The sequence below is a fragment of the Lathyrus oleraceus genome, chromosome 3 (genome assembly GCF_024323335.1).
Source record: "Lathyrus oleraceus cultivar Zhongwan6 chromosome 3, CAAS_Psat_ZW6_1.0, whole genome shotgun sequence".
NCBI lineage: Eukaryota > Viridiplantae > Streptophyta > Magnoliopsida > Fabales > Fabaceae > Lathyrus > Lathyrus oleraceus.
The window spans coordinates 259,995,081-260,005,482 of NC_066581.1; the positions used below are offsets into that span (position 1 = coordinate 259,995,081).

Genomic DNA, 10,402 nt, shown 5'->3' on the forward strand with positions numbered 1-10,402 from the left:
TCTGAATTCATATTCCAAGGTTTCTCTATAGTCGACATAAAGGGAATTATACTTTGATTATCACTAACTAGAATGGTATGCCTTTTGTCTCACAAATTTAGCTTTATGTTAAGCAATCGTAATTGGACTTATATAGAAGTCACAACTATTTGAGTTCGGGCAATAAAATTTTGGAGACCTGTTTTTTCTTTCTTTTTTATTATCAAATTTTCGAAAAGACTTTTTCAAATCTTTTTTCAATTGTTTTGTTATTTGATTGAAAATAGGACCCAAAAATGCAAATGGGTTTGGGACATGCTCATCAGTGTATGCTTCGACTAGTGTTCCATAACCTGTTAAAAACAAGAAGTTTTTTTTTCAAAGGTGGTTGTTTCAAGTACGCTTTTTGGAGTGTATCTTTTTTTTTTCCAGTAGATCGTACCTTAGGTTTATTGTGCCAAGGTTTCAGAACAAAAGGGTGTAAGACCCGAACACGAGGGAAAGATCGTTTATAATGATACTCATAAGATTCTTTTATTTGGAAGTCGGAATGCTCTAAGTATTCCATTAATTATATATCAACGTTCCAACAAAAATACTTGCAGGCATCAAAAATCCCAGGTTCAGAAAGGTAAATGCGTAAAAAAGGGACAAATTTTAACAGATGGTGCTGCTACAGTTGGTGGTGATCTTGCTTTGGGAAAAAACGTATTAGTAGCTTATATTCCATGGGAAGGTTACAATTCTGAAGATGCTGTACTCATTCGTGAGCGTCTGGTCTATGAAGATATTTATACTTCTTTTCACATACGAAAATATGAAATTCAGACTCATGTGACAAGCCATGTTCCTGAAAGAATCACTAATCAAATTCCACATCTAGAAGCCCATTTACTCCGAAATTTAGACAAAAATGGAATTGTAATTCTGGGATCTTGGGTAGAAACGGGTGATATTTTAGTGGGTAAATTAATGCCTCAAATGGAAAAAGAATCCTCATATGCCCTGGAAGATAGATTATTACGAGCTATACTTGGGATTCAGGTATCCACCTCAAAGGAAACTTGTCTAAAACTACCTATAGGTGGTAGAGGCCGAGTTATTGATGTGAGATGGATCCACAAAAAAGCGGGTTCTAGCTATAATCCAGAAACAATTCATATATATATTTCACAGAAACATGAAATCAAAGTAGGTGATAAAGTGGCCGGGAGACATGGAAATAAAGGTATCGTTTCATAGATTTTGTCTAGACAGGATATGCCTTATTTGCAAGATGGAAGACCCGTTGATATGGTCTTCAATCCATTAGGGGTCCCTTCTCGAATGAATGTAGAACATATATTGGAATGTTCACTCGGGTTAGCATGGAGTATGCTAAATAGACATTATCGAATAACACCTTTTGATGAGAGATATGAACAAGAGGCTTCCAGAAAACTTGTGTTTTCTGAATTATATGAGGCTAGTAAACAAACATCGAATCCATGGATATTTGAACCCGAGTATCCGGGAAAGAGCCGAATATTTGATGGAAGAATAGGGAATGCTTTTGAACAGCCCGTTATAATAGGAAAGCCTTATATCTTGAAATTAATTCATCAAGTTGATGATAAAATACATGGACGTTCCAGTGGACATTATACACTTGTTACACAACAACCCCTTAAAGGAAGGGCCAAACAAGGAGGACAACGGGTAGGCGAAATGAAGGTTTGGGCTCTCGAGGGATTCGATGTTGCTCATATTTTATAAGAGATGCTTACTTATAAACCTGATCATATTAAAGCTCGTCAAGAAGTACTTGGAACTACAATTATTGGAGGAACAATATCGAAACCTGTGGATGCTCCAGAATCCTTTCGATTGCTCGTTCGCGAACTACGATCTTTGGCTCTGGAACTGAATCATTTCCTTGTATCTGAGAAAGACTTTCATATTCAAAGGAAGGAAGTTTAATTGGACTTAATCGGAAATTTTATTTTATGATTGATCAGTATAAACATTAACACCTTCGAATTGGATCAGTTTCTCCTGAACAAATAAGTGCTTGGGCAAAAAAAGTCCTACCCAATGGAGAAACAGTTGAGGAGGTAACAAAACCCTATACTTTTCATTATAAAACCAATAATCCTGAAAAAGATGGATTATTTTGTGAAAGAATTTTTGGGCCTATAAAAAGTGGAAGTTGTGCTTGTGGAAATTATCGAGTAATCGGAGATAAAAAAGACCAACCAAAATTTTGTGAGCAATGCGGAGTAGAATTTGTTGATTCTCGAATACGTAGATATCAAATGGGATATATCAAATTAGCATTTCCTGTAACCCATGTGTGGTATTTGAAATGTGTTCCTAGTTATATCGCGAGCCTTTTAGATAAACCTCTTAAAGAATTAGAGGATCTAGGATACTGTGATGTGTGATTTGATAAAAATTATTATTGTACAGATTTCAAATTATAAACTGTCATTCCATTCAATTAAATTGAAATGTCCTATATCTGGCATGTTTGTTGGGTGTAACACCTCAAAATTTGCCCTCCTCTTCTTGGGACTAGTTTAGCATATTGCATTTCATGTTTTAGGACATTAGGCATTTGCATTTTACATAGCATTTGAAAATAAGAAGTCATCCTCCAAAAGTCTTTTTCAAAAGATGAGAGGTTACATGATTCAAGCCTGAGGGTTTTCATGGATTGGTTGTCAACCATCTGAGGGTTGCACTTCAATTAGGGTTTTCCTGATCCTTCAAGGGTTGAGCATTATCTTGGTTGCAAGGATATATCACCATCATCATGGTTCTATCATTATCAAGGGTTTCATGGCATTCTCCAGTTCCTCTGGATTAGGGTTTTGACCTCTGGTCAACCCTAATCAATGGCATTCTTTCAGCCAGGGTTTCTCAAGGAGATGAGGTATTTTTATTGGGATGAAGATCACATGGTTATGTTGAAGAGCTTATATGATCTAGGGGTTCATTTCTGAGCCATTTCCCCAAGTGTTTGAGGCTCAAGCTGATCAGAGCATGTCAAGGTCATCTGAGGACCTATACAGTCAACTGTGCAAGAGCTGAGGGCTATGAGGTGGGGAAATGAGTTTCAACATCTCATTCATGTTCAAAAGAAGTTCATTCATCATTTCAAACATATATCTTGAAGATTTTGAAGTCAAATCAAAAGTTTCCAAAAATGGAAAGTGACCTGTAATTGAAAGTTTCCAAAAATGGCAAGTTTTTGGTCCACATTCAACTGGGCTTTCCAGCATCAAAGAAGTTTCAAATGAATTTTTGGTGAACATGAAAGTTGAATATCTTTCTCTCCTCTTTTCAAAGAGTCCAAGATCATGATCATATGATGAATGGTTGAGGAGTTATGCTCAAATGATCATAAAGTGTACATGGAAGTTCAACATGCCATAACTTTTGATCCAAAACTCCAATTTGAGCCACTCTTTTTGCATTATGCTTATCATGACCAATATTTTCCAAATCAAACATTGCATTGCATGAAATTAACTCACATAATCATTTGTCCATGCATGTATATTTTGGAGGGAAAATGGAGAATTCAAATTCTATTGATCATACATGAAAAATACCAATGCCATTGTGATCTTTGGATGATTTTAAGTGACTTTGAACCATGCATGTGCACTGTTCACGTGTAAAATCTCCATGCACCCTCATTTTGCATTTTTGGTCATACACCTCATTTCTCATTAAATTTCCATTAGCCAAGCCTAATTGTGATTAGCATGGTAATTAACATGTGATATAAATAGATAATCCTAACTAAATTGGATCAGATTACACATTCTAGATCTCAAAATCTCATTTCCCTCCAAAAATTCTCTCAATTCAAACTTCAAAATCCTTCACATAACACATGAATTTTCTTGCATATTCTGGTTTAGCATGCATGATTGAGTAGGAATCAAGCATTGGATTGAAGAAATTGGACAAGAAACGTGCATACACAAAGCTTGAAGATGAAGATGGTGTTCTGAAATTTAGCAAGATCCAAACCATTTCAGCTGATATTTCGTGCATAAAGCTTCACCACGAGGTTGATAGAGGAGATCTGGAGCATTTGAGGCCTTGAACACACTGTTTCATCACACTGCATAACAGGTTGGTAAAAATTCGAATCTCATTATTTGCCAATTCATTGCCATGATCTTGTAGTGTGTGCTCCACTGATGATTCTGATATGAATATTATTGATTTTGGTTGGATATTGAATGAGTTATGTCAATTTAAAGTTTGGATGTGAGAAATGTTTTCAATCGATCCGCTTGATTTATGGACTTTTAGGCTTAGTAATTATGATATCTGTGATCCTCGTGGAAAGACGGTTCCAACGATATAAATTTTGTGAAATTCTGCAAAAAATCATGGTGGCGCTCCGCCTGGCTGGCCGGAGAAGACGGTGGAAACCACCGTCCACCACCGCCTGTAAATGGCTTAGGGTTTCAAGCTTAAACGACGTCAATTTGGCCATGGCGCGCCTTGAACCATGCGTGCACCTGTTCGATCCTCCGCTAGCGCGTTTCCATTTAATTTCCATTGAGCGCTCCTTTGACCGAGTGAACCTGTGTTCGAGTCCAGGTTTTTGCATGTTTTGTGAATTAATTATTTGAGCGCCTCTTGTTACCATAGACTCCTGTGTTCGATTCCTGATGTTGTGTGATTTGCCAATTTAATTTCTGAGCGCATATTCTAACCCTGTGTGGCATGGGTTCAATTCCTGGTTGTGTACATGTTGATTTTAATCAATTTTATTCCATTTTCCATATCTTTTCATGTTAATCCATATTATTTCATGCAATTTCCAAAAATCACAAAAAAATAGCAAAATGATCCAATTTGATCCTAGTTTTTTTTCATGTTCTTGTTTAAATGTCTGGTATTTTGTGATGATTATTTCAGGATTTTTGCACTTCTGGATTTTTAATGATGATTTGTTGATTACACATGATGCCATGATGATATGCTTCATTCATTGTTTTGTAATATGCTCATGATTTGTCCAATTGGCTTGAAATTTGACATGCTTGTTCCTAACATGTGACTGGATTTTTGAGAATTGGTTTGGCATTTTTATTTTGTTCTACCACTGTTTTGGATACATGGACATTTGGTGTGACAATTTGTGTCATAATTTGTATGGTGCATTTGTACATTTTCATTTACATGTCATGTGATCTCTTCTGGAGTTGAATTTTTGTATGATGTTCATTCTTAACATGATAAGCTTGGATAAAAAAATTCATGATCATTGGATTCATTTCTGATTTAATGTGGATTTTCTATGTTTGATGTCCAATTGTGACCACCTTGCTTGCCTTTGCCTTATCTTGTTCATATGATGGCTTTGTCCTTTGATTTGGCTTTGATCCTTTTTAGGACATGTTCTTGCTTGATTAAATGTGCTTCATGTGGAATGTCAACTTCTGTTTTGACTATTTGCTTTGCCTTTGACCCTAGTCTTGGTACTAGTGGTTTGTACTCACCTTTTGAGCTTTGTATTTCAGGTTCAAGCATCTAGCTCTAGTGGTTGATGTGATCTCATTACTTGAGATGCAAATTACTTTGTCCACTAACCTTTGTTGTGTTGTAGGTCCCTTGGTGATGAACTCACTTGAGTTGTTTACACATAGGACTTGTATTGTGTACATATTGGAAGAGAACCACTGTGATTGTCTGTTTGGTTTGTCTGAATACAATATTGACTTGTTTGACTTTTGTACAGGTACATTAGTCGCTTTTAGATCTTGCTTGAGCTTTGCTTTGGTTGTGGTTGGTATACCACCTAGGTAATCATTCTCTAACTCCATGTAGTCTGGAAGCCCTGTCGTTTCTTTTGGCAGGCATTTGGCTGAAGTCCTCCTTAAGAGGCAATGGCTGTGATTGTTTATATTTGTGCTAAAGACCTCCTTGTCGAGGCATGTTACTTGTTAAGTCCTCCTAAGTGAAGAGGCAATTGACAGATAGAAGGGACTAGTAGCCAGTCCCCTGTTAATCATTGAGTCGTTCATTATGCTCGCACTACGTGCTGATGCTCTTAAACCTAACCCAAGATCCTTGTATAGAGTCGGTCAAGTGGAATAGGGTCCCTCATTCTGGACCCTCACACTTTCTTTGATCAGAGCTCACCCAGGCCAGGGTTAAGAGCCATGAGGTCTAACCCTCATTACCTTTCATCTGCTCACCCTGACGGTCAATATCAGTGGTTAAGAGCTTCAGAACCCCTACAGTTATGGCTTGTTTGTCGAGGTTGATATGACCCCTTGACTAAAGCCCAACCGTGTCTGAGCCTCTTGTTTGCATATAGAGTGTGATGATTGCTTGTGTGTTTACTTTTGGCATGTTGTTTTGTTGTTCGTTTTGACTTGCTGCCTGTGCGAGTTAGGTTCTGATTGGATACCTCAACCTAGGGCTATTGTGGATTGCATGACAACTATTAGGCTCGAGTCAGTCTCCCTTTTAGTTCGTTATTCCCTTGGTCTTTGGTTAGGAGAGTTTTTCCCCTGTTAAGGGGAACTACGTCGCCCTGATCCTCATACCAGATGAGGTATGTAGGCAGGAGATCGTGCGAGATCTCTCCGGGCACCCTTTTTCTTTTTGCGTGTGTTTTGCTTGACAACTACTAGGCTCGAGTTCCAGACTCCCTTTTAGTTTGTCAATTGGAGAGCCTTTGGTGTTCGCTGGTTAGCGACTGTTTGTTTACTTGTTTGGAGTCGGATGTAAGCCCATTGATTGGCATTCAGTTTCCTTGTGCTGTTTGTTTGGAATCGGGTGTAAGCCCATTGATTAGCATTCCGTTTCCTTGTTTGCCTTTGTTTGGAGTCGGACATAAGTCCAGCTATTGGCATTCCGTTTCCTTGTTAAGTTTCTTCTGACGTCTCAGCGTCTTTGTGTTATGTTTTGTTTCGGCGTGTGTTAGCCGAACTACGGTAGCTCTGATTCTCATTCCAGATGAGATACGTATGCATAGGATGCGATATCCTAGCGAGCACGCCTCCCGTTTCCCACTTCCCCGAACTACGTTGACTCTGATGTTTGTTTCTGACAAACTACGTAGGCCCAGGATGCGACATCCTGCCGAGTCCGCTTCCTCCATTTTCTTTCACCTGTTTATTCCAGTGTGTGCTTTCTTTTAGCAGTTTATCAGCAACCTTTTCCTATTCTTTTGAGCGTGGATCCCGTCGAGTACGGCGGACGTGAGGGGTGCTAATACCTTCCCCTTGCGTAACCGACTCCCGTACCTTGCAATCTCTGGTCGTAAGACCGTTCCTTTCCCCTTTTTCAGGTTTACTTCGAGCGTTTCCTTTCCCTCCTTTGGGATAAATAACGCACGGTGGCGGCTCTGTGAACTTGATTTTTTTCCGCCGGTTGTTTTTCGCGTTGCGACATTGGGATGAGTAACATGAAGCTCAGAATTCATGGGTGTATTGAATACTCCCCAATCAATAAGGGAATTGGTCTATGGTCAATTCAGTAACAAATAACTATTTATACTGTATGTACCTTGTGAAAAGTATTGAATACTCCATCTCTTTCTTTTTTTTGAAAAGAACGAAAATTATATATATATATATATATATATATATATATATATATATATATATATATATATATATATATATATATGAGTTGATGAGGAAACAATGACATAGTAGTTGAATTGGTTAGATACAATATTGATGTCCTAAATTTAAATATTGTTTGGAGCATGTTTTATGTTTTATTTGTTTACAAAATATAAAAGTATTAGATTAAGATTCGCGCGATGTGCAGTTGTAAATTAATATAATATGACTATTAAATTTGTATTAGAATAATTTGTTGTGAATAATTTTTATTAATGGATTGTAAGAAATTTATGTGATTTTGTCATTAATATTAGTTGAAATATGAATATTTTTTAGACATTATATCATTGTTTTTATTATACTCTTCATGGTTACTATTATAAATGAACATAGACAAGATTTTAATTTTAGTGTTTATATTCACACTATTTTAAATTTTAAATTTAGTGGAATATACATAATTGAAGTAATTGTGGTCTCGTTAGACCATTTTGTTTAAAATGAGATTTTTTTTGTCTTTGCGAAAGTTTGGACTTGTGACATCCAATAGAGAATAAATATTATTTTTAACCCTTTAAAAAGTGAAAATGAGTTTTGGGAGGTGCCATATAGGATCATGGGATAATGTGACACAAATGACGTAGAAGTGTTACTTTTTTGTTTCATTGCGCGCTCATTTGAGCGATACTCATTCTGACACATGTTCTCAATCAGTGTTTTTAACACTTCATCAGTTTTTAATCTCAATGAACCTCTAGTTGAGGCATCGAGAAACATTCTCGTTTTTATTCTCAAATCATCGATGAAATATGTGATCTGCTCTATAGAACTCATGTTCTGATTCAAACATTTTCAGAGTAACAACTTTAATCTTTCCACGCATCAGATAATGACTCTATCTCTTCTTAAGAAAAATTGTTAATTGTGGTTTTTCTTTCCACAAACTGAGCATTAGAATAGTATCTCTTGATAAAATTGTCTTCAAGCTCTTTCCAAGTTCGGATAGCACCATTTGGGATGCACTAGAATCAACCCTTTGTGCAACCTATCAAGGAAAAACCAAACAAATGTAATTTTATCTGATCATCAGTGATGTCACCGACCTACTTACACATCGAGCAAGTCTCGTAAAATTTAGAAAGACAATCCCAATGATATTTGATTACTTGTCCATCGAACATAGTTTCCTTTAAACCTGTCAGAATGGAATTTTTGATGTTAAAGGTTACCAGATTAGCCAATTGAAATCCTAAACAAATTTGGTCGGAGTCGGTCATCCTGCAATAGTCCCCCAAAGTTTGACGTGGTGTAGTGACCATCTCTGGTTTTTCTTCCTTTACTTCTTCGATAGATTGAAGTACTTCTATTTTTGCTTTGTAAAGTGTGTGTGATGTTCTTTCAGTTTCGGGATCGATCGATATCAGCGTCGTATTGGTACCTCACATAAACAAAATAAGAAATACCTAGTAGCACCACACCAAATAACACACAAGTAGAGAAAAAAGTAAAATTGAAATTAATAACAAAGGATAAAAAATTATAACTAAAATTAGAAATTGAAAATTTTAAAATGAAAGCAGAAATTAAAACAAACAAATAGAAAACTAAAAAATGTCGCATTAAATTGCTTTGTTGAAAATCAACAATCCCCGGCAACGATGCTAAAAATTTGATGACAAAACTAGCAAACAAAAAGTATGTATCAAAGTAATAAAATAAGATACGTATCTCTGAGATAAAGTAACCAAAGGGGGAGGGGGTTTGCTTGAAAATTGTTGGTTTGATCTGAAAATAAGAGATAGTCGACTTTGGAAAAGATATTATTATAAAGGCGATTAGGTCTTTTTGTTAGAATTCCCCACTTCTATTTTATTGATGAAATGTGCATTAACAGACATGCAAAGACATAAGCGTTACATGACCGATTAACCCCACCACTGCACCAAATCCCTTGTGTGCAACTCACTAGTCTAAGCGTTAATTTCCCGATCCCTCAGGCCAATTGGAACGTCAAACTAGTCACTAGAGCACGTTAATCCCTAAGTCGTAACTCCTAATTAGACTATCCCTAGTCAATTAGATAACCAAACAATTATCCTACTTCTGATAAACAACCCTACGCCAATATGTCACTACTTACCTAGATGAAATTGTGTGTCGTAGCATACAATAGGCAATGAGCACAAGTGATAATTGAATAATAGTAATATGTCAAAGTAATATGTCCAACAAGTGATAATTGAATAATAGTAATATGTCTAAAAGCACCTAAAATCTCCCTTTGTCGTCACTTTCAGTCTTAGGATTCATAATCCTTCAAAAGAGGCCAAAAAGTGATTTTAATAGGAAAAACGTGTGTTAGCTGAAAAGTGTGCATCGCATCCGCGACCGTCAGCATTGCGCTGCAAGGAAAGGCATCGCACGCGCGAGAATTCCAGAGGCGAAACTTACTTTTTATTCACAAATTTCACTAATTCTTTGTATATTCCTTATATTGAATTTTTGCTCAATTCTTCACACTTTAACATGTTTTTTTTTACCATTTTACGTCGAATTTACCTGAATTTATTCCTAAAAATCATGTAATGACGTTTATCATCAAGAAGTGATGTAGAACTTTAAAAATTCATGCACTAGAAAATAAATATGTTTATGAGAATGGAACATGAATAAATTCAACAAGGGAGTTATCATTGGACCATTGGTTCATGTAGCACGTGATCTAGATAAGAACATAAATGATTTTGATTTTAAAAGTATATAAGTTATCTAAATCCAAGTATGGATTAGAGTGAGCTTCTTGGTGTTGAATTCGTTTACTAATTAAGTTT

At 36.4% G+C, this 10,402-nt stretch overlaps 1 pseudogene; it reads left to right on the forward strand.

The window, feature by feature from the left end:
- The first annotated feature begins 471 nt into the window (after window positions 1–471).
- On the forward strand, window positions 472–2,340 carry LOC127130735 (DNA-directed RNA polymerase subunit beta-like; annotated as a pseudogene).
- Window positions 2,341–10,402: the final 8,062 nt, after the last annotated feature.